This window comes from Ursus maritimus, unplaced genomic scaffold, assembly GCF_017311325.1.
Source record: "Ursus maritimus isolate PB19 unplaced genomic scaffold, ASM1731132v1 scaffold_31, whole genome shotgun sequence".
Lineage (NCBI taxonomy): Eukaryota > Metazoa > Chordata > Mammalia > Carnivora > Ursidae > Ursus > Ursus maritimus.
The window spans coordinates 23,127,766-23,150,413 of record NW_024425675.1 but is presented as its reverse complement, the minus strand read 5'-3'; the positions used below and the strand labels follow the sequence as shown (position 1 = coordinate 23,150,413).

Below are 22,648 nucleotides of genomic sequence, written 5' to 3'. Positions count from 1 at the left end.
TTTTTTTTCCTTTATCGGGATCCTTCCTAGAGTTCTTCAAAATCCTATTTCATGTGTTATTACTAAGAGCCCAGTAGAGAAGCCAGTTTCTTGGTGGAAATGTTCATGTATGTTAGGACTTTGATCTTGGCCATTTGGATTGCAGAATCCAGGTAGTTTGAGAGACGGGGGGGAAATCAGCATTAAGTATTAAACCCCCTGCTATCGCAGTTCTTTCTCAACTAAAACGGCTGCCAGGGTATAGTGGTGCCCTGCTCTGTTGGGTCCGATTGGATCTGGTGTGATCCACAGAATTAATTGTGCAAGCAAAGAAATGGGGATTCCATCTAGTCTGCCCTTTTGCTCCCTGAACTTCTTTTAGACATGCTCTTTAATTTACACTAGATCTGGACTCTTGAGGACAAGTGGGCACGGAGAGTGAGAATAAGCCTATGGGATCGCAGCCACTCACTTGGCATTCCAAGTAGGACCACAAGCTCCTTTTCATGCCCCTGGTGCTCAAGATATACAGGGAGTAGGTGTCCTGGTTAGCTGGGATACTCCCAGTTCATACCAGTTCTCCTGGCATTGTCATCAGTTGCATCCCTCTGTCAGCCTAAAAAGTGGCCGAGTTCGAATGATAAATTCTTGCATCCGATCCCGTATCACTAGCTTTCTTAAATGCAGTACAAGTGTGTTGGCCAGCTTTGAAAAGTCTATACATAGCACTAACCCAAACCTTCCCATGAAAAGAGTTTTCCATGCTTATTTTAAACATTCAGGGGAAAAAAAGCGATTTCTAGCCTCTCTTTCTCTGACCCATTCCCATACCTAAATCCTCATAACTAGAAAATTTAACAAGTTTAACAAAAGCTTATTCTGTGTTCCTACCATGTCTGCTCCCTGCTGGGCACTTTGGGATGTGTTATCTCAGTAACTTAGGTTTCTTTCTGACCTGAATCTGGTGTCCTAGACATTCCTGGCTACAGCCTTGTCCAAACACCCTTGCTGCCGCACTCGGGTTTGGCGATGGGGGACCCCGACACCAGCCTTCTCAGGGCCACCTCTCCCTTCGATTCAGTCAAACTCAGGAGGCAACGGTACCTCGTCCTGAAAGCTCAGCTAAGAAGCTCAGTTACTTCTGCGGACTTTCAGCTGGAGCCTGACCAGGGCAAGAAAATGATCTGAGGGCAGTGGGCTTGGTCTGTTCCCACGCTGCCCTTTGTGAAGGAGTAACAGGAGAGCCCAGCCAAGGCATAATGACACCAGGGCACCCAGGTATATTTTTGAATTCTAATCTCTGGGATACTTTGGCACTCTTCGGTGCTAATTGCTCTTTCTCATTCAGTGCTGGGATTTTAGAGAATTTGTGAAATATGTGTGTTTAAAATCGATTTCCTGATTTTTACATTTATACCCAGCTGTTTGTTATTCAGTTCAGCCATCAGCATCTGAGTCTCAATGGACCATGTAATGTGCAGCTGTAGCCAGATGTAACGCTTCTGCTCCCTAACTGTTTCTGTTAGAAGCTTGGAGAGGGAAGCTAAAGACTGCTGATAACCGTGTTGCCTGCATTAATTTACCCTCTGGAGCTACACAGATTCTGCTTGGCAATTTCATTTCATGACCAACAAGCAGAGCAGTGTTTGCGATCTCCATGCCTGGTAGTAATGTTGACACTGTATATATCAAGTGTATCTGCATTGATACGAAAGGTACTTGTATGGCTAATTCAAACCGCGGGAAGCTGTCTGATCTGTGTGCATAAATACTCTGGAAGCAAGGTTGTACTTAAATCAGCCGGGATTCAGATCAGACCTTGGCCTAGATTAAAGCAGGTTCATAAACTAGTCTCTTGAACAGAGAGACTTAGGATTTTAGAATCATTTCTTTTCAGTCTGTAGTCCAACCTTGTTTCTAATTTGCATTTATTATTCAAATCTGTGTTTCCTTTTGTATTTGTGTTATGTATCTTTGTTTAGAGGCTACCGCTTCTACTAAATTTAATTACTTCCCTTCAAGCTTTTAAATTGAGGGCAGCTTCTATTAATTGTTAATTACTCTCCCCTGCCATTTACACAGCAAAGGTACAGTTACTAATTGAGGGTCTGTTCTGTGCAATGACAGGAGGCTTCTTCAGCCTCAATATTTACCTTTCTGTGGGGACTGATTTTTATTTCTCTAATCTTATCTTTTATTAAACATAAAAGTAGACATTCTAGTGATATATTGGCCATTCCTGTAATCCAGTGTTGTTCTATGTCCCAGAGGACTAAATGGGACTCGTACTTGGCTCTGTGCTGCCATCTGGTGGTGTCTCGAATCTCTTCTAGCCCCCTAAGACCAATTCCTGATGGGAAGGTGGTACCCTTGGGTCTGTTCCTTTGCTAGTTTGACCCCACGTCCTCTCTGGGGATTTAAAATGAACTTCATTCCCCACGGGTGGCTGAGGGGAAGCATCAGTATGGCTCGGTGTTTTTTATGTCACCGAGTACTCATTGCGTATCTTCTAGATATTTGTCAAAATGATTGTCGTCTTAAAATTCCTTACTCGATCTGTGGCATGTGGTTCTTTTTACTTTTCTGATTCTTCATGTCTCTCACCTCCCAACTCCCTACACCCAGTTCTTCTTGCCATCACTTGCTCCTTGGCTCTCAACCTGTCATTCTCAGCCTTCCTTTCTTAGAAAGCTTGTATCTTCAACCACACTGCCTAGACTGAAGGGGGTGGGGGGAAAGCTGGATCTCACCATTTGATCTGTTAATTTTATGTGGGAGTCTTTTGGTGAGCTGTGTTTCTGCCTCGGTAGCCTGTGCTTGGTGTCAGTCATGGGAGGTGGGGGATGGAGTCTGTCTGCTCCACTGTGGGTGCTTCCTGAGTGTTCTTGAGTTGGCCACGGTCCCATTTCAACAATTTATTAAGAGCCGTATGAATCCCACAAAGGGTTTTGTAATTTACAGAAAGAACAGTAAGAGTTGTTTCTTCCTTTATTTATTAGACTCCGTGTTTCACAACATGAAGTTCCCTCCCAGCCCAGCTTGGGCTATTTCGTTTCTTACTGACATTTTAGTCTTCTCTTTGAAATGGATTTGCTGTAATACTTGGCTTTCATGTTGCGATGTGCTCTGGTCCACAGCCCTAGAACTTTTTAGTTTAAAAAGAAAAATCATAAAGGTGGAGGGCAAGAAAGAATGAAGATAGAGGTTGAATTAATGGGCGTGGCCAAGTAAAAAGGTTTCGATCCCTCGTTATTAGGCTTATGGCAAAACCAAAATGATTTGAGTTTGTGCTTTTTATTGGATGGTGTAAAAATGCTCTCCAGCACCGCCAGGTGGGTAGCCACGTTAAATGATAAATCTGCCATCTCTGACAGTAATCCTAGGCAAGGAGCCGCAGCATAGATGGGCAATGCTATGTCCCTCTGTCCCTGGAGGTGGCTGCCCCTGGGAGGGCCAAGCCATACCAACAAGGATGAGCACAGGTTGGGTTTCTGGGGGGTACGCTTCAGCCTCATTTGAGGAATGACCGCTCCCTTCTCTCCTCCCCACCCGTGTCCGGGCTTCTGTTTGAGGAGTCATCTTGCATAGCCTCTGACCTACATTTTAGAGAAAAGAACGCATCAGAGGAGGTTTGCCCTGTTATATCACCAGGTCGTGCTGGTGGAGGTATGTGGTGTGTGAAATGGAACGGTCTTTCTAACTGTAGTGCTTATTAAGCTATTGATACAGGGCGGCTGTCGACTTAGGCAAAGTGTGAAGAAAATCCGATTAGAAAATGATTACTCTTCTACCAGAAATGCATTAAGAGGGTAGTGGTTACGGTGCAGGGACAGTAGGAATTCTGACGGGACTTCTGTGATCAATCAAATATTATGCACTACACAGCTCTAAAAATGAATTGTGGTGTGAAACTTAGAATATCCATTGTAGTGCTGATTCTGTACATACTCCACCTATAAATTTGTGTATCATACATAAATTACAGATGGAGGGGCGATAAAACAGTATTTCTTAAGGATTATGGTCTTAAAATGGGCTATAACCTTTGTATAAATATCCTACATGAAACCATTTTAATATTTGGAACCTCATACATGAGCTTGAAATCATGATAATTATTTTAAATGATACTGGTTGGGTTCATTTTTATTAAAACATTTCTGGCAGTAATGAAACTCACTTATTAAATGTGATTTTGGAATTAAAAATGGAAGGCTTTACAAAATCTTTAAACTGGAGGAGGGGAGGGGAGGCCCATCTGTAGGAAGCCAGCTGCAGTACCTTCTAATTCCAAACCCCCCCCCATCCCAAGCTGAGTGCCCCTCTGCTGCTACTGTGTCCTCAGCACGTGCGTGTGCAGGGACACGTAAGCCACGGTGCTCATCTGTGACATTTACCGTGGTCTTGCGGCATCTTGAGTCCTAGCTGGCTCTCCCATTAGACGGCAGGACTCTCAGTGCAGAAACCAAGATGAAGTAAGCTTTCTGACCACAGCACCTACCACCTTCCGCTCCATATGGCGCAGAGTGGGCGCGAGCACATCAAATCAAAGGAAAACGGAAGAAAAGTCGAGACTCCTATTTTGGGTATTGAAATGAACTGAGCAAATGCTCATGGAGCTCCTACCATATGCCAGGATGTGGGACGCGAAGACTAAAAGCATGTCATCGGAGCTAACGCCGTCCTTCCTGAGCTCTTGGCGTTCCGACTCTGGGTGCAGGGAGCTCTGTAGTCACGGGGAGCGCTGCCAGTGTCCCCAAAACACAACTTGAGGGCCTAAGCTGTGGGCTTAATTATTCACCCCGAGAGACACGACTTTATTCCACATTTGTGCACACGCACGTTATATTCCTTGCCTAAGCTTTGTCAGCTTTGCAGTGCACAGTTTGAAGACAGCATTTTGAGTCGCGAGTTTATTTTTGAAGCTTTATTTAAAACCACTCAATGGAAGATAAATGTGCTTCATAACTTCCGTCATTGAAGTGAGAACTTCTGTATCAGTTTTTCAGGCTAGTTTCATTACAAAATGAGGAATAATTATATATCTATTACATTTTACACTTTTATGCCAGGGCTCCTGAAGGAGGAGACCATGGGCCCAAGGCAATTCAAATATGCAGATGCGTTTTTTAATTCCTGGTGACTTTGGGACCTGTAGTCTATGTTGAGTGGCCAGGGCGGGGAGGACGGAAGTAGTATTTTCTCTGTTACGCTTCCCTCAAGCTAATATGATTGTGTCACGTCCACCGAAAGGATTTCAAAAACATTCCAGGGATCGAGAAGGACAGGATGTGTTGGTAGTATGTATTTGGGCTCTTGCAGATTTTTAATGGAAGATTTCCCATCTTCAGAGACTTCAGTGTCTCTCAGGAACATGGCAAATTTAGAAAAATTGTATAATTTTTGTGTCATTGACAACGGGACCATGTGATCCTAAGGGAAAGTAGGACAGGAGGAAGTGCAAGGCCAGGCAGGGCAAGGCGGAAGGAAAGAGCCGTATCCGTGGATCTGGCCACATCTTCCCTGTGTTCTTGGTGTGAATTGCTTCTGGCAACATGGAGAGAATACAGAACAATCATTCCCAAGACCGAGACCCTGTTTTGGAGAAGATATAAAATAGGTTCTCTGTTACATAAACACACTGACTTGTGTTTAGTACTTGATAAGATCTGCATCTACCACAGTAACATTTTCACATCTAATAAATTGCATCAGAGAATGAAATTAACAATTGTTTACAGAAACTTTGCAAGATATAGTTTCTATGGAATTTTAATTATGGAGCAGTAGAACCCTGAGCCACCAGGAAAACCCTGTTTTAGGCTGTATTTCCTATGTAGTAATTTATTTTGTTTCTGTTATTTGTCACTCTGGCCTCTCCCTTTTCCCTGTCTAATGGTTTTAGTTCTTTATTTCGTGGCGTAGCAAATGTTAAATGCTCACTTCTATGCCAGTCACTGTTTATTATGGCTGGGGGATCCCTGCATCCTCACAGTTGTCTCCCCATTTACAGAAAAGGTCATTTTTTACGAGCTTCCTGTTTTGCGAGTCTTCCAGCCACGGCATCTTCTCTGTGTCAGGCTCTCGTCCACGCTCCAGCTGGGGAGTGCCTGCTGTTGAGCTCTGCCTCCGTGATCGGTTGTGTTAGCTGCTATTCTTCTAGCCTCCTGCCACTCGCGGTGTCTCACTCAGTTCAGGAGGCTGGAGCAATTTCCCACGGACTGGGCAGCTCATGCAACACTAATTTTGACTGGAAGGTCCATCATCGAGGTGCCGGCAGATCAGGGGTCTGATAAAGCCCCTCTTGCTACCTGTCGAGGGCCACCTTCTTGCTGTGTCTTTCCGTGACAGAGGCAGAGTGAGGGCTCTGGTGTCTCCCTCTTCTTACAAGGGCTCATCCCATCAGGTGGCCCCACTCTCATGACCTCTCAGCCTAATTCCCTCACCACAGCCTACCTCCAGAGAGCAGCATTTCGGAGGTTAGGGCTTCAGCATAGGAATTTGGAGAGAGGGAGATACAGATACTCCATCCATAATAGGTAGTGAGACTACAAAGACATGGAAGTAGACCCCAAAAGAGAGAGAGGAGCCACCGTCTCCACTCCTAAGGAGGGCGCAGCTGGGGAGGTGACCATGAGATATCAAGACCCACGAACTGTGAATGGTGGCTTCCTATAAACACACATTCTTTGGGATTTCCCTTTCAAGCTTGGAGCAAGAACACTTGGAAAACCACCTCAGAGAAAGTTCCCAAACCCTCTGGTTTCATGAGGCTTAAAAAGTAACGTTAAAGTCACAGAAAGACACGGCATTGAGATTGTAAGAATTCATAGGAAAAATATGACTCCTGTTTCTTAGTTCAACACATGGCCAGTTCCTTCTGTGCCATCACGTTACACAAACTTTTCACATCTGGTTTTTCCAGATCATTTTCTTGAGAATGTTACTTTGTGTAAAGAGATCTCTTTGGAACCTTTTCCACAATGTTTACCCAGTAGGATCTTTGTAACCTTCTATCCGAATGTAACAGGAATCCCTTTAGATCTGAATGGATCCTGGAGATTTTAAAGTGTGTAAGCTGATCTGGATGGATGGTCACACTATGGTTCATATATGTAAAAAGTTCTGCCAGGGTTATTTTGATTTTCCTGTCTGTGGGGCATAACTAGTACTAGCTTCCTGAGCTTAGTCTCATCACCCTGTATCTGGATTTTACTGAAATTATATTATGATCTAATCCTTGGGTCACAGTTGTGGGTTCCTGGTTAGCGATAATTAGAATCAGGATAGTCTGGAATGTTTGTGATGAACTATTTTTGCATGATTAGGATTTCATTAATAAGATGAACAGGAAAGTTGGGGGCTTAGCACTGGGTTGATACATCAGGAAATTACCAAGGAGTTTTTCTGTTGGGGGGGGGGAGGAAAGGACTTGTTATATTTATCCCCTTTTTGTTCGCATTTCCATGAGTAACCCACAGGAGACACTCTGTTTAATTCCGAGCCTTTTAAAGCCAGCATTGCTATAAGTTAAACAAACTTTACACGGGGCGCTTAAAGGTTCAAGTTGTTTGAGGGCTGGGGTGGTGATCGAGGCGGACATGAGCACAGAATTGGCAGGTGCCGTGGCCGCCCCGGCTCACAAGTGACTTCACTGTTCCCTCTCAGCTTGAAAGGGTCCCCCTGATGTTTCTCCTACAGCAGAGTTCAGCCTGCTTTCCTTTTCTTTTGCTCTGAGAAACTGTGGCAGTCTTTTTTTCCCGCCTCTAGTATTATTCTGGTTTGTTTTTATTTGAGATATAATTCACATACCAAAATAGTCACCGTCCTAAAGTGTGCACTGGTCTGAGTGTATTCATAAAGCTCACCCCAAAAGTGTCTTTTCAGAATATTTTCATCACCCCCAAAAGGAAGCCCCAGCTACCCCCTCCGTTGTGCCCTCCCAGCCCGCCTCCCGTTCCCTTAGGCGAGCACTGTCTACTCTGTGGGTTGGCCTGTGCTGGACATGTCGCTTAAATGCAGTCATGCCCTACGTGGACCTTTGTGTCTGGCTGCCTTCACGTAGCGTGTGTTTTCAAAGTGCACCGTGCTGCGGGCGGACCAGTGCTCCGTCCCTCTTTATGACTGAGCGTTGCTCCACGGCGCGGGCGGACCCCGCCTGATTCATCAGCGGATGGCCATTTAGGTTGCCTTGGCTGTTAGGAATAACGCCGCCGTGAACATCCACGTACAAGTGCTGACGTGAACATGTTTCTCGTTGGGTCTGTGCTTAGGAATGCAACCGCTGGGTCATAGGGTGATTCCGTGTTTATCTTTTGGGGGAACTGCCGAGCTGTCTCCAGAGCGAACGCACCATTTCACGTTCCCACCAGCAGTATGATAGGGGTTTCCAGCTTCTCCACATCCTCACCCGCACCTGTCCCTGTCGCAGTGTCATTTCTAGTCCTATTTATTTTGTAGATAAGAAGGAAAAATATGGGGCGCCTGGGTGTCTCAGTCGTTAAGTGTCTGCCTTCGGCTCAGGGCGTGATCGCAGCGTTATGGGATCGAGCCCCACATCAGGCTCCTCCGCTATGAGCCTGCTTCTTCCTCTCCCACTCCCCCTGCTTGTGTTCCCTCTCTCGCTGGCTGTCTCTATCTCTGTCGAATAAATAAATAAAATCTTAAAAAAAAGAAAAGGAAAGAATAAGGATGGTAAACCCCAGTGTCACAGGCAGGGCAGGGATGGAATGCGTGTCTCTGGTGGTTCTCACCATTGTCTCTGCCACACCGTCTCGGGGAAAGCTGGGTGAGAAAAGCATGAGAGAATAATTGTTCTGGAATTATCTGTTTTCATTTGCACCTCATCAGAATAGATTGTGTCCTCCTCCTCCACGGTCACATCCGTTGTGTCTCTCCTTCAGCCTTTTCTCCCAGCAGCGGCTTGAATAGCCAACTGCCTCCTCATCTGTCCCCACTTGGATGTGTCTCCTGCAATTTAGACTTGTCGCAAACCATACTCTCGATCCCCTCCTGTCTCCCGTCCCCATCTCGCTAACGAGTACCCAGCCACCTGGGGCAAGCCCTCAGCTCTTCAGTTCTCTGTTGTTCTCCACGTGCAGCTCCTGGACAAGTCCCGTGCACCCTGTGCCCATCCCTTAGTCACTCGCCTTCAGGCCCCTCTGCTCCCGCTGCCCCGAGCGAGCTACCGCGGCTTCCCCAGGACCTGGTCTTTCCCTGGGCTGTGGATCATGCCAGTCCCCCGCCCAGAGGCTTCCTTTCACACCTCCCAAAAAATCCAGTGTCCTTATACTGTCCTGAAGCCCCTGCCTGCCCACTGCTCTCAGTCCCTGCCTTCTCACCCCTGCTCAGGTGCCCTGCACTTGCTGTCCCTTCTTTGTCACGAACCCTCTTCCTCCAGATGTTTTGCACTGGCTGGCACTCCTTTTAAGCGTCTGCTTGAAATGTCGCCTCATCAGAGGACTGTCTCCGACCCCCCCTTTGTTTGACTAGCAGCCCTATTCCTTTCTGCACTCTTCTCTACTTCATCTTCCTGAATGGCGTTTCTGACTGGCCTTCTGGTGTGTGTTTACTGATTTGTTCATTTTCCACCTTGTCTTCTGGGATGCAGGCCCCAGACAGCAAAGGCTTCTTGTCTTTGTGCTGCTGCTATATTCTCTGGCCTGGAATCGTACTGAGCACATGCGGGGCACTCCATAAATTACTGGGGAGTGAGCAGGTTACTTTATTCTTCTTGACACCCCTCAGAATCTTTTTGCTGTCAACCTACATTGGGTGAGCTTTTAATCCTGCCTACGTTTTGCAAAAGATTTCTGAGCATTTATGCATAAATTTGTGTAAGCCTTTCTCTAGCACAATTTCTCCGCATATAAATTTGCTGTGATGCGAGGCAGGTGCTTTGGAGGCCTCGTCTGAAAACTGTTTTTCCCCCCAAGTACCAAAGATGATGATTATATTATTGTCATTTTTATTACTCAATCTGGCTTTAATACATTATAACGGTATGGACCCTATTAGCCAAGTACGCGATAATAGCCTTGTATTATGATACCCTAGGATATAATATTGTAGTAATTTCTTATTTCTGTGGGTCTACTAATAAGGACCTCACTTAGATACACATCGAGCTCTAATAGTTTAGTAATAAATATCCAAGGATAGGAATCTGCTGTTGAGAATCTGATCTACGACATGAGACACCACAGTACCAAAAGGGATATTGACAAAGTACATCCGTATATTTTTGTAGGTTAGTTTTATTCTTCTTGTGGTGTCTCACATTATGACCTAAGAGTCCAGATTTTTCAGGTACCTTCCAGCCTTCCTCTTGTCTGTTTATTCCATTTCATGCAATGGCCAAAAATAAGTGAGGCTAATATTAACTTTGGTGAAGATAATGTTCCAGTGCCTTCCAGTACACTAAATAATTCAAGAGAATATGATGCAGTGGTCAAAGATGTGCTCCCTACCATCAGGTTCACCTGACTTTGAACCTTACCTTCACTCTCGAGTGCACTGTGTACCAGAGAGACGTCATCTCTGCAATCTTCAATTTCCTCACCTGTACAATGGGATGAATAACAGCCACCTTGTGAGTTTGAGAATTCTAGGCGATGATTTATATCAAGTACGCGGCATGTAATAAAATGCTCAATAAATGTTAACTGCAATTATTATTACTATTATCATTTTAAAATATTTGCTCGCTCTGAAGAAATATTCTTTAGCAAAGTGATGCTAGGAGGGCCGTCAGGTAAAGAGTAGTAAAAAGGCTTTAAATAGGGCAATAAAATGCAAATGTATTCCCCCAGAACGCAGAATGGTATCTCCTTCAACTCGTTGAAAATAACAGATACAACACATATAGAGACCCCCTTAAGGTACCATATACGTTTATAGCCTATTAAGGGTAAAAATTGATCTTTCTGTAGCACTGAATCTGGCCGAGACACTCAGAATACCCGTTAGCTTGTGTGCTCATTGAGTTGTTATGATGAGAGCCCACACTCTTCCTTCGTTTGGCATAAGCTTCTAGGGCTGGAGGGGAGAGAAAGAAAAAATGCTCCGAGTTTGTTCTTAAAGGCAATGGCCTGCTTGTCAGGAGTCTGTGCGATCAGTGAGACTGAGCTTTCTGCCCTTCCTGGCTCCGTTTTGTTACCTGTCTCCCGTTCAGACTGTAAACCAGTGGTTCCCAGACGTCCGCGCACATCAGCACGGAATCTCTGTGGGGCGCGCGCAGAGCCTTGAATGCCGGGCAGCTGTGCCCAGACTTTCTCATGCGGTGGGCCCCCGAGGTGGGGCTGAGCCTCGGCGTTTCTAACGAGTTCCCAGGCGGTTCTGCTGCTGCCGGCTGGGACACCCCACGTCCCAAACCAGTGCCGCGCCCAGTTTGAGACCTCCCCGGAGCGCTGGGCCCTGGGGTCAGCACAGAGTGTGCACTCAATAAATACTTGTTGGTTCGCTGCGTCTAATGACACCGAAATGAAATATAAAGGGAAGATAAAGTATATTAAGGCTCTCATTAAGTGCACTGCCTGATTCTCATTAAGACTGTCCTGATTTCTTTTATGTCCTGGGCATGTGGGCTCTGTGCTAATTTTCATGGCTTCTGTGTCCCTGTTGTGCCGTCATTTTCCTCTTCTCCAAGGTTCTCCTCCTTTACCCTTTCTTTTCTTGGCTCATTTTAGAGAGAACACTAATAATAGCCAACAGAATCCTCAGGACTAATACGTGAATGAGAACCCTTCTACCTCCCAGAGAGTTTTCCGAAGTCCCTTATCATTAATCTCATTTTACTCTGTGTCTCCACCCATTAGCAGACCGCTGAAGCTTTTGGCTTGTTTCTTCATTTTCTAAAAATTTTAAATTTGATTGAAATCGCCTCCACTAAGCTAACACTTGATTGAGTCACTGGGGAGAAGAAAAAGATTTATAGAGAAATGATACAAAGCAAATTGGACTTGCAGGGGAAGGATTGTTTGGAATTATCGCATTGCCAAATTCATTGTTTATCTCCCTCCTGTTTTTCTGACTTGTGAACGCTTGGATAGACCTTCACCAGGAAAGAATTTTTTGGGGGGAGGGGGGAGAGTTGTTTTGCACATCCTTTAAACTCTTCCTATTTGAGCATCAACAAATTATAGAGGAAAGTGATATTTTCCTTCATTAAAATAGAAAAAAGAAAACAACTCTGAGTTTCAGTTTCCACTGACCTGTGACCGCTGGCAAGGGAGTCTTCTACGCGAAGATCTTGAAGACCTTTAAACATATTTTCTACTGAGTTTTCTCCGTCTGATTTTCACTCTTTGCTCTCAGCCAACACCTAAGTTGTTCTTCGATTAGTGTTTTCCAAGGTGGGTTCCGTGGAACACTAGGAGGGTGTTTGCTGGATGGAAAGGACTCTGGAGCAAAAATCAAGCAAGCTTACAAACTCAGGCTTAAAGTGTCTCTACTTCTTTGATTCAGGGACTGTCAGAAGGTTTAACATGACTGGTAGGCATCATGGACACAGAAGAGAGGGGCGTTTCTAGACTCTCAGGGGCCATGGAAACTTCCAGTGCCTCATCCTGTGGTATCACTCAGGAGCGGACCTTGTGAAGCTGAAACCCTTGATGGTATCATCATCTCAGATTCCTCTAGAAGCCTCAGAGATAAAGGATGTAGAAAGCTGTTCTTTCCTGTGCAGATACGAGAGACGCAATCTCGGTTCCCTTTCCAAAGTATGAAACCTCGTTTGTCAGTAATTCCATCACTACTTAAGGCCTCAGTGCCTCCCTCTACTGAATGCTGGTTGGTTTCTGGTTAAATTTTTTTGGAATGTAGAAATTTTTATTCTGTATTCTTTATATCCAGACAAAATTTCACTGCCTATTTTACCCGGTATTCTCTGGCCAACTTCCTTCCAGGGTGAAATACTACGGAAAGGTCACGAGTTTGGGTTGTTTTTTTGTTTTTTGGTTTTTTTCCTCTGAGATGTCAGCTTTCAGGTTTATGGAAAATTCAAGTTAATATTAATTTGAAGTCAGTCATTCATAATTTAAACAAGCCCATGAAGCCACACCTGCAAATGTCAGAATTACTGCTTGCCAGTTTGTACTCTTTCAAGTTCATTGTTCACCCTCCGCCCCTCCCCCAGTGCCCCCCTAAGGCCATATTCCAGTTAGCAATATTCTGTGCCGGTCATGTTGCTTTTCTCAGTCACTAGAAAGTGCCAAGGAAGTGTAGTTGGAGCCAGGGAGGCTATTAATCTCTGAGGCACCGTCAAAGGAAAGAGTAGAGTTTTATAGCTGCAGGTTATTAACGCTACTGACAACAGAAAAGTTGACTTTTTTTTGCCTTTGCATTGGGGCGATTGCTGCTTTTTAAAAATCGGCAATGAGAAGGATGTGCATTTTTAGCTATTTCCTAGTGCATGTGTAAATGTGGCGAAAGATGAAACCAAACACGCCCTTTATAAAGAGATGGTTAGCTTTCTGGACGCGGTGCATTCTCAGGCACTGTGCACAACTTCGCTCCTCATTGCAGGGTGTTTGTTTGTGAGAGCGCGTGTCCCCGCCCCTCCAGTCCTTGTTTTCCGTGTCATCCCCCTCTGCACCCCCGACGTGAGGAATATTGGCAACTGAAAAGAGTTAGACCACCCCCACTTGACCGCGATATTATGCTCGTTAAGATCCACTGCGCTGTGAAAACACATCCATAAAACATCGAAGGTGGAGTTTAAGAACACGGTCTTCTCTCTCCTCGAGGGGCAGTCCAAACTTCTTTAACGTGATCTGTTACAGAGCACTGTCGTTTTCTGTTTCAGCCAATCTGGGTTTCATTCACTGACTCTAATTACCAGTGCAGGTATTATATGAATTAGTTGGTGAGAAACTCCAAAACGCGCGCACACATCAGTGTGTGGTACATGCATGTTCCGAGCGCAGAATACCTCATTTAAATGAGTGGCAGGGAGCACAACATCATTGAAGTTGTCAGGAAAACAGAAATTAGGTATTTTACAGCCCTCCCTTTGTCCCTGCACGCTGCTTTCCTGTATCAGAAGCTAGAGGAGCTGCAAAATGTGTACAGAATTGAGTGGGATCTGGGGTGTAACCTATTACCCTGAAACATTGGCAAGAAGGAAATCATTTCTTCTTTTCTGCATGTTCTTATGTAACCTTGAACAAACTGTTCTGTCTTTTACTTTTTCCTTGCTGGGGAAGAAAAAGAAAAAACACAACAACAAACTGCAGCCTTGTTTTTGATAGCTGTACTCATTTATGTGCCTTTCTTAGTTTTTTGAAACCACATCTCTGTGTTTGCTTCCCCCCACGCCCCCTCCGCAAACTTCCCAAGTGTTGGATTGCAGATGCGAGCCTGGACTGAGAGTCCCAGCAACTTGACTTTTAGCAATATTTTAATTACTTGGAAGATAACAGTGTGTTCACGTGGGCTGGATCCCGTTATGGCTCCGCTGCTGTGTTCTGATGTCAGCAGGATTATGCAAGTGTGGATGCCCTGCTTGTATCTCCACATTTTATGCGGAAGTAGATCGGGAGAGGTTAAGACACAGTCTACAGAAAAGCAGTGACACCTTTGCAAGCCTAGACCTTTTTTGTTTTGTTTTGTTTGTTTGTTTGTTTTACCTTAGCCTGAGCCACTAAAAAACTGCTTTTATTTGGTACTTTTCATTCCCTTTTTCCTTCCAACTTGATAATTTGGGGGGGGGGTCTCTTCTGTCCTTTGCTTGAGTTCAGATCTCTTTATTCTTTTTTCCTGTCCCAAACGGTTAAATTTGCCTTGTCAATTCATTTGTGCCCCTCTCCTTTCAAGCACCATGCCCTGCTTCCAGTGTGTGCTTGGGTGCAGAGAAGGGAGGATGGAAGAGTCCAAAGAGAAACCGTGGATTGCAATGTCCTGCCCACGTCCTTCAGGTGGTTGGGTTTTTCTCTTAGAACAGGCTGTGTTTGCACTCCAGGTGTCACAGGGTGTGACAGCCTTCATCAGCTCTCTTCCCACAGTTGGGGGCAGAGTAGAGAATCATGAGTGGGACTCGGGATTGAGAACAGTATGGAGCATGGATCCTGTCCTCTTGGAGTTGTGACACCCCTGCTCCCTCAGAAGGGTGATAAACATTGCTGGTCCCCCATATCACCAGTGGGGCGGGTGCTCAGGGTCCGCGGGGATAGGCAGTCGTCTGTGGTTTCCTCAGGGTCTTAGCCCAGGTGGGCGGGCTCCCTCCGGAGTTCCTGACCCACTGGCCTCCTGCTAAGGGTGGGGAACTCCGTGGCAATGGGAGGAACTGATGAGCCATAGAAAGTGTCCCAGCCTCAGTCCCTGCAGTTCCCAGAGAGAAATCCAGTGTAAGAGGCTTGAAAACATCCTGCTCAGGTTGATCTCTTTTGAATGGTGGAAGAACATGAAATGTTCAGCAATCATGGCAGCACGTCGTTGAGGCATCTCGATGCCTTGGGGTTTCACATACCTTTGGGACATGCGGGAGATGCTTGATACTACAAAGGGGTGGAAAGTGGCAAGTAGGGGACGTTGTATTGCCCTTCATGAGCCGGGGTGTGGGTCTCACTTGGTTCTGGGTTGGGTTGGCTGCTTCAAGACCATTCTCCCTGACCCACAGCTCTGTGCATACAGCATATGTGCTCTCCTCCACTGTTCGCGTCTTCTCTTGTATTAGGCGAGCAATTGGTTATGTAGAGCCAGTGTTTGTCAGCCATCACCTCTCCGTCCCCACGTGGTCACTCTGTCCCCTGACTGTTGTGCCCCTCTCTAATCCCTTCCACCCCAAGTGGCCAGGTCAGTCGAGCTCCGGCCATCCTGTGGGGCCACGCCCCTTCTCAGAACACCTGTGCTCAGCCTTCCCACTCTGGTTCTCAGAGCTCTGCAGACTGTCTGCTGTCTCTTACCTGTCACCCCTCTTCACCCACACCTTATACCCACTAGCCTGGTGAACATGTTTCTCACTTGCCTGCCTCCTTGCCTGTGTTCTGACTCCCTCTGCACAAAACTCCCATTTGTGAGGGAAGGGGAGTGCAACAAACCCACAGCTGACACAACCCACCTGCTTCCCAGGACCAGGTCTGCGCTCTCATGGGAGAGCTTGGATGGGTACGCTGTGTGACCCTGTGTGATCTTCAAGCACTGGGACATTCTTAAAGGCGGGAGATGCCAAGGTCTGGGAGAAGGAAGGACTCTGAGCTACATCTCCATAGTCTTTGGTTTCTAGGTTTTCTTAAAAGGACAACTCTGCTTGAAAAGGTTAGCCTTTTAGATCCTTCTAGAAAGAGAACTTGTATTGGGTTGAATGGGGGCCCTACAATGATATGGGTGCTCTCTTGAAAATATCCTTTCTGCCACATCCTATCTTTCCCCTGGGATGCTAACTTACATTTTGGATATCGAAAACAATGGAAACACAGTTCTCTTTCAATTATCGATTTATTATTTATGGAAAATACTTAAATCCAGTAGGGTCAGTAGCCTCGCTTGTACTCTTTTGGGCTTGCCTCTCCAGCTCAGCTGGCTTAGAATAAACATAATAACCGAACTAAGCAGTGCATGTTTATGAAACCCAAGCCAGTGCCTCCCCTAATCGGGTCCTGCATTTGATTTATTCGTTCAGTGCGTATTGAACGCCTGCTAAGTGACAGGCACCACACCGTGGGCTACGTAGGGTTTCAGAACAGCCTTCATGGAGCTTCTATTTGATAGGAAGAGAGATGGTCATCCAGTAATCACACAAATACACAATTACAAACTAGTTTAAGATGTATAAGCAAGGGGTTTGACTTAATTCGGGGTGGAGCTGGTCAAGGCTTCACTGACAATGAAATGCTTAAGCTTTATATAAAAGGTCTTCCTGTCGTCTACTATAAAGGATTGCCATACAATTGAATGACCCACACTGCTTGCTAGACTTTCAAGATGTCTTTTCTCATGTGTGTGATGTGCATTTGTTGAATACTTCCCACTTTGTTAAATTGTGTCTGTGGACTGTTTGGGGAAACTTTGAGAAGACTTTAACCAATGGAAACCATAACCTTTTTTTCAAGACATTGCAAAATTTAGTTAAAATAATCTAGTTTGTGCTGTGACCTGACCTTGGTTGATGCAGACACCTAAGATAGACATTTCTTTTTCTTTTTTTTAAAGCTTTTATTTAGTTATTTGAGAGAAAGAGAGGGTGAGCACAAGCTGGGGGAGGGGAGAAGCAGACTCCCTGCTAAGCAAGGAGCCTGATGGAGCACTCCATCCCACAACCCCAGGACCATGACCTGAACCGAAGGCAGACGCTTACCCAACTGAGCCACCCAGGCGCCCCTAGAAATTTCTTTATACGATTACCAATCTGTGTTATTTGTCCTTAGAAACCAGCAGACTGGAACGTGCTGATACACGTTGCCTTAGGAGGTGATCATTGTTGCAGGGCCCCTGGATGCTGTCCTGTGGCTTTAGCCAAGGGACTTTTGCCCTTTTCAGAACCAAGCAGTGTCATTTAAAAGTGGAAAAGCTAACTAAAGATAGATAAAATATAATTCGCTTTTTATAAGGTAATGGTCTTGTGGTTAGTTGGCCCTTCTCCGGGTCCTTATAAATTTCTCTGACACTTAGAGGATAGGATCCTTTACAAAGAAAGCTCTTACACACCTGTATCTTGTCTGATCCAAACGAGTCCGTGAATTAGATGGCCCTGTTACTGCAGTGGGATACAGAAGGAGACTGTAGCCCAGGAAGACGAAGTGGGTAGACTCAGGTACCACAGCCAGCAAGTCAGGTAGTAGAGGTCTTCCAATGCCAAAATCTAGTATTTTTGTCTCAGTAACAGACTGCTCCATACAAATGCCTCAGAGCTGATTGCTGTCCTGAGCGTGAAATCCCATGTACTTAACTTTCCTCCTGTCTGAAGTGCGAGGTATTAAAACAAAACAAAAACAACTTCTTCAATATAATTTTGTAGTAGAGGGTCCACTATTTCAAAGATTGTTATTTTATGGAAAACCAAGGTCATAAGAGAGGAAGCTGTAGTCTCACAGGTTGGAGGAGTCCTTCAGAAGAATCCGATTCATTTATGTCTTTAAATTATCTACCACAAACATGATAATTATGTGACACATTCTCTGGACATTTGTTGTTGTTGTTATTATTATTATTATTATTATTATCATTATTATTATTCCAGCCAGTTTCTCAACAAAATGCCACACAAGAGCATTCTTTTGTTCCTTAGATCGACTGTTAATTAGTTTTCCCCCAGCAGTCTCTCTTCAGTTAAGTAGACGGGTGCGCTGGTCTCCTTTGGAGCTTCCTAGTACGCGGATCCGTCCCCGAAAACGGCTGCAGGTCTGCCCTCCCAGAGGAGACACTTCCAAGAAAATGAAACGATTCCAACACATCCACAGTCAATGTCAGCTGTGTGCCATGGCTAAATCAGGAGATGTCTCATGGTGTTGTCTTTTTCTTTTCTCCCGTTTGTAGTCTAAAGATTTTTTTTCTTTTCTATCAACACATTTCTGTTATTTCTGTCCCAAGAAACACCTGTTTAAAAGAGACTGAACCAGTTTATTTGAGCATTCATAGATGTATGCTGGTTCATCTTTCTCTTAGCTCATCTTGAATGTACTTTTGGCAGTTTGTCGTTCTTAATGATGACATTATAAGTAATAATAGACCGACACTTGGAACATTTGGGAAATACAGAAAAACAAATATCCCATTTCGGTACTGCCCAAACATAGCCGCAGTTAATTTCGCTGTATAATGGCTAATATGTTTAGAAAGCAAGATGCTTGACCTCAGATCCTCAGGTTGGGAGGAGTCCTGAGGTGGGGTACTTAAAGAGCCTGCACACGGGGCGTGCACAGTCAGTGCCTGGCCGATGCTTCCAGAGCTGGTGCATATTTGTATAGCAGTGGTCACAGGGTCCATCCTCGCCTCTTACTCCCTTGTGCCTCCCCTGCACCAGTGATTTGAACTTTCATCTTTCTTTGGGTTATTTTGCCATCCCATAGTTACTGCAGTGTCTTTGGGAAGATGCGGTTGATATTTAGGGCTGAGGCTCTTACACAGGGAGGGATGTGCCCAAGGTGCTAAGATTTTATTTCGATGAGGAAAGACATTTTTAAAGAAATCTAACATCAGCTTTTATTGTAAATTGTAAAATTGTGTAGATAATCTCAGTGAATATTAATAGGACTATCTTTTAAATAATTTCAGTTTCTGAAAAATCTACATTGTCCTTATTGATTTTATTTCACAATGGACCAGAGAAGACTCTGTGCACAGATACTGCTTAGGTGAAACGTGAAGGTCAAATAAAGATCTGAGCAGTCGAGTTACAATACTATTAAGGGAAGACCCTAAACTCCCTTTACCAGCATATTCTATGAGATATAAATCCATGAGCTAGCTATAGTAGATGATGAACATTCATTGAAATGTAGGAATTACCATAACGGTCATAATCTTTACTCCATGTGTCATATGTATCATTCATACAAATTTCTAGTTGCCCAGAAAAAACGGGAAAAAAAAATGTTGATGGAAAGGTGTTAACTCGGGCTTCATCTGTCTTTTCTCCCTGTGTCCTTTACTAGGACAGAGTAAGTACAGGTGACAGATACAGACACATTCACACAAAACAAGTAGGTAGACTGTTCATTTGTAGATTGTCCTTAAAAGTCCAATCGATATTCATGCTTCCTCTACAGTTAGTACTACAATTTCATCGTAATCAGAGAACTTGAGAAATAGGGTAAGTTCCCATTTCTTCCAAGTTTCTGAATTGGAATAAGTGAAAGAACAATAAAGTGAATTATTGTCCTGACAAAATATGATCATTTGATACGGAATGGTTTTAACAGAGGTACAGATAATGTAAGTTCACATAAGTGCATTTCCTCCTTTCAATAATTTCTCTCTTAGCCACGTGTGCTCATGCGTTATGAGCTCCTGAGTAGGTGAGCAGGATAGATGTGCTGGTCCTAGATGGTTTTTAAGACCTGTTCTAACCCTGATACTCTGTAGAATGGGTTCTGAAAAGGAAAAACAAAACTTTTTTTGCATAAACACCTGATTCTAATCCCAACTGCTGACCCAAACTCTTGAGAGCATTGAGAAAGCACCACTGATTCCATAAACCCAGTGCCAATGCTAGCCACCATCTTGAAAAGTCTTACAAGTGAAGCTCTTCTGCCTTTCCTCTCCCCATCTGCTCTATCCCCTGTCCAGGCATTTCTAAAGGTTCCTTTTCAGTCCCAACTGCTATATTATTTAAATCCCATCTACAGCACTCACTACAAGCAGTGCTCAAATCTGCTTTTGTATTTGAAAACAAAGCTTTAAAAGCAGCCAGGGGAGCCACACAGAAGAGTAGTGATTTTGTGACAATGGCCTAAATCCAAGAAATGCATTTAGAAAGAGTTTTTGTTTGTTTTCAGCAGAATTGCTTTCAGTGTGTTTGTCCATTGAAAATGGAGAAAACTGAGTTCCCATGTAGATCAAAAATCTCTGAAGGAAACTGGAGATTTTTTTGTTACAGCTAGAAGAATATGTGTACCGTGGTACTTTATGTTCCATTACCTTACAAAACTATTTAAAATGTAGTTTATAATCATACAGGTAATTCATTCTACGTATACATATGCCCTTTTATACTCCATGGTGTTTTTAGGGTTAGTCCATAAGTGGGGCCTTGTTGTTCCTATAGGATAGGAATGGCTAAAACGAATGGTTAGATCTTCTGTCTTTTCTAAAGTGCTTAGCTAGGAACCCATGGCTAATAGCACGCTCTTGTAGTTTGTACTCAGGTAGCTTGAACAAGATTCTCAGTACTGTGACCATCTCTGTACAAGATAAACATCTAAAATGTAATTATAAGTGTAAATCCCATAAAACACACTCGTGATGCAAAATGAGAGAGAGAAGAAGGGAGAGGAGGGAGGGAGGGAGGGGATGTGGTTGGATCTCTGAGGATCCCTTCTACAGGAAGGGGAAAGTATCTGACTTGGAAAGGAAGAGAGTCAAGGGTTATAAACTTTATGAGAAAGAATGAAATGTTTACCAAGAATGTGGATTTATTTTTTGATAGGAGCCTCAGACGACGTGTAAGAGGAATAAGAGTTGGAGGATTTATTTTCATTAAAATAGTGGACCATGTCTCTCAGAAGAGGTGAGGAAGATGCTTAGTAAGAGCCCATGCTTAGACATAAATCCTTGTGATCAATCAGGGCATTCCATTCAAAGAATAAAATCTGAATTTTGAAATGGCAGAAGAGGTCCTAAGACTAGGGGACTTTTATATACAGTGAAAGGTGAGGCTCCCAGGAGGAAAATCTAGAGCCAAGGCCAGGCTCCTAACCACACACTGGGGAGGAGGCCTCCCCTGACCTGTCACCTCCCCAACCCCTCATCCCACCCCCCAGGAGGAGAGGAGCATCAGGACCAGCTGAGTGGGTGTATCCAGTCACCTGCTCTCAACTGAGTATGGAACGGTGAGTGGGCCCAGGGGAGGCCATGCTAGGGGGATCAGGTAGCTGCCCCATAGACTCCGGAACCATCTAGGTAATAGGGAAGCTGTCTGCCCTGATGAAAAAATCCACCTCGAGAGGCAACAGAGACAGCCTCTGAAAGAGTAAGAGGTCCCAGGCCTGACTTTCAGCAAGATGCCACAGGAGCTAATGAGCCCTGGACCTTGAGAGCATCTCAGGCCTGGGTCTGGGAGGGGGCTGTCAGCCCAGGGTGGCCGAGCAGAGCGTGCTCCCTAACCCACTACCCTGATTCTTGTGCCTGATGAATGGAATCCCTCATCAGAGGGAACGGTAGTTTTTATGAATGCCTTGAAATAGAGCCAGGTTATTACCTGGAGGAAATTTTCGTTTTGCTGAATGTTAATCTGTAGAGAGAACAAGAGGAAAAAGAAAAACAAGTTAATGGCACGGTAAGCAACTACTCACCACGGAACCCTTATAAGGAAGCCCCAGACAGGGTCTTGTGGGGGAGGATTTCCTTTGAATAAGTGTTAATCCAAGAATGTTTGGCCTTTTTGGATACAAACACTAATTACACACTCCTTTACATTGAAATATTATTCCTTTTTTTCCCCTTCCCCCTTAAAGCTGGCTTTTTAAGGGTGAGGACCCAACTAGGGGTGATGGTTGTCAGGATGTTGACTTGGGGAATACAAGAGCCATCAAATGTTTCTGCTTTGCCTGTTTCCCCAAACCTTTTCCTCCATCTTCTCCAAGTGATGCATTTTAAGATACTGTATCCAGTCCGATTCTGACACGTGCTAGCAGTCCACCAGGAAGAACAATTATAGGAAGCAAGACCATTTACATTGACGTGGATGGAACTGGAGGGGATTATGCTAAGTGAAATAAGTCAATTAGAGAAAGACAATTATCATATGGTTTCACTCATGTGGAATATAAGAAATAGCGCAGGGGATCATAAGGGAAGGGAGGGAAGACTGATGGGAAGAAATCAGAGAGGGAGACAAACCATGAGAGACTCTTAACTAGGAAACAAATAAGGGTTGCTGGAGGGGAGGGGGTGAGGGATGGGGTGATGGGCATGAAGGAGGGCAGGCGATGTGATGAGCACTGGGTGTTATAAGCAACTGATGAATTATTGAACGCTACATCTGAAACTAATGATGTGCTATATGTTGGCTAAT

The 22,648-nt window shown here is 44.6% G+C and overlaps 1 protein-coding gene across 7 annotated transcripts in view; it reads left to right on the top strand.

Moving 5' to 3' along the window:
- Positions 1 to 22,648, top strand: part of CELF2 (CUGBP Elav-like family member 2) — a 298,803-nt gene that overhangs the window by 14,365 nt on the left and 261,790 nt on the right. The gene's annotated exons all lie outside the window — the stretch shown is intronic.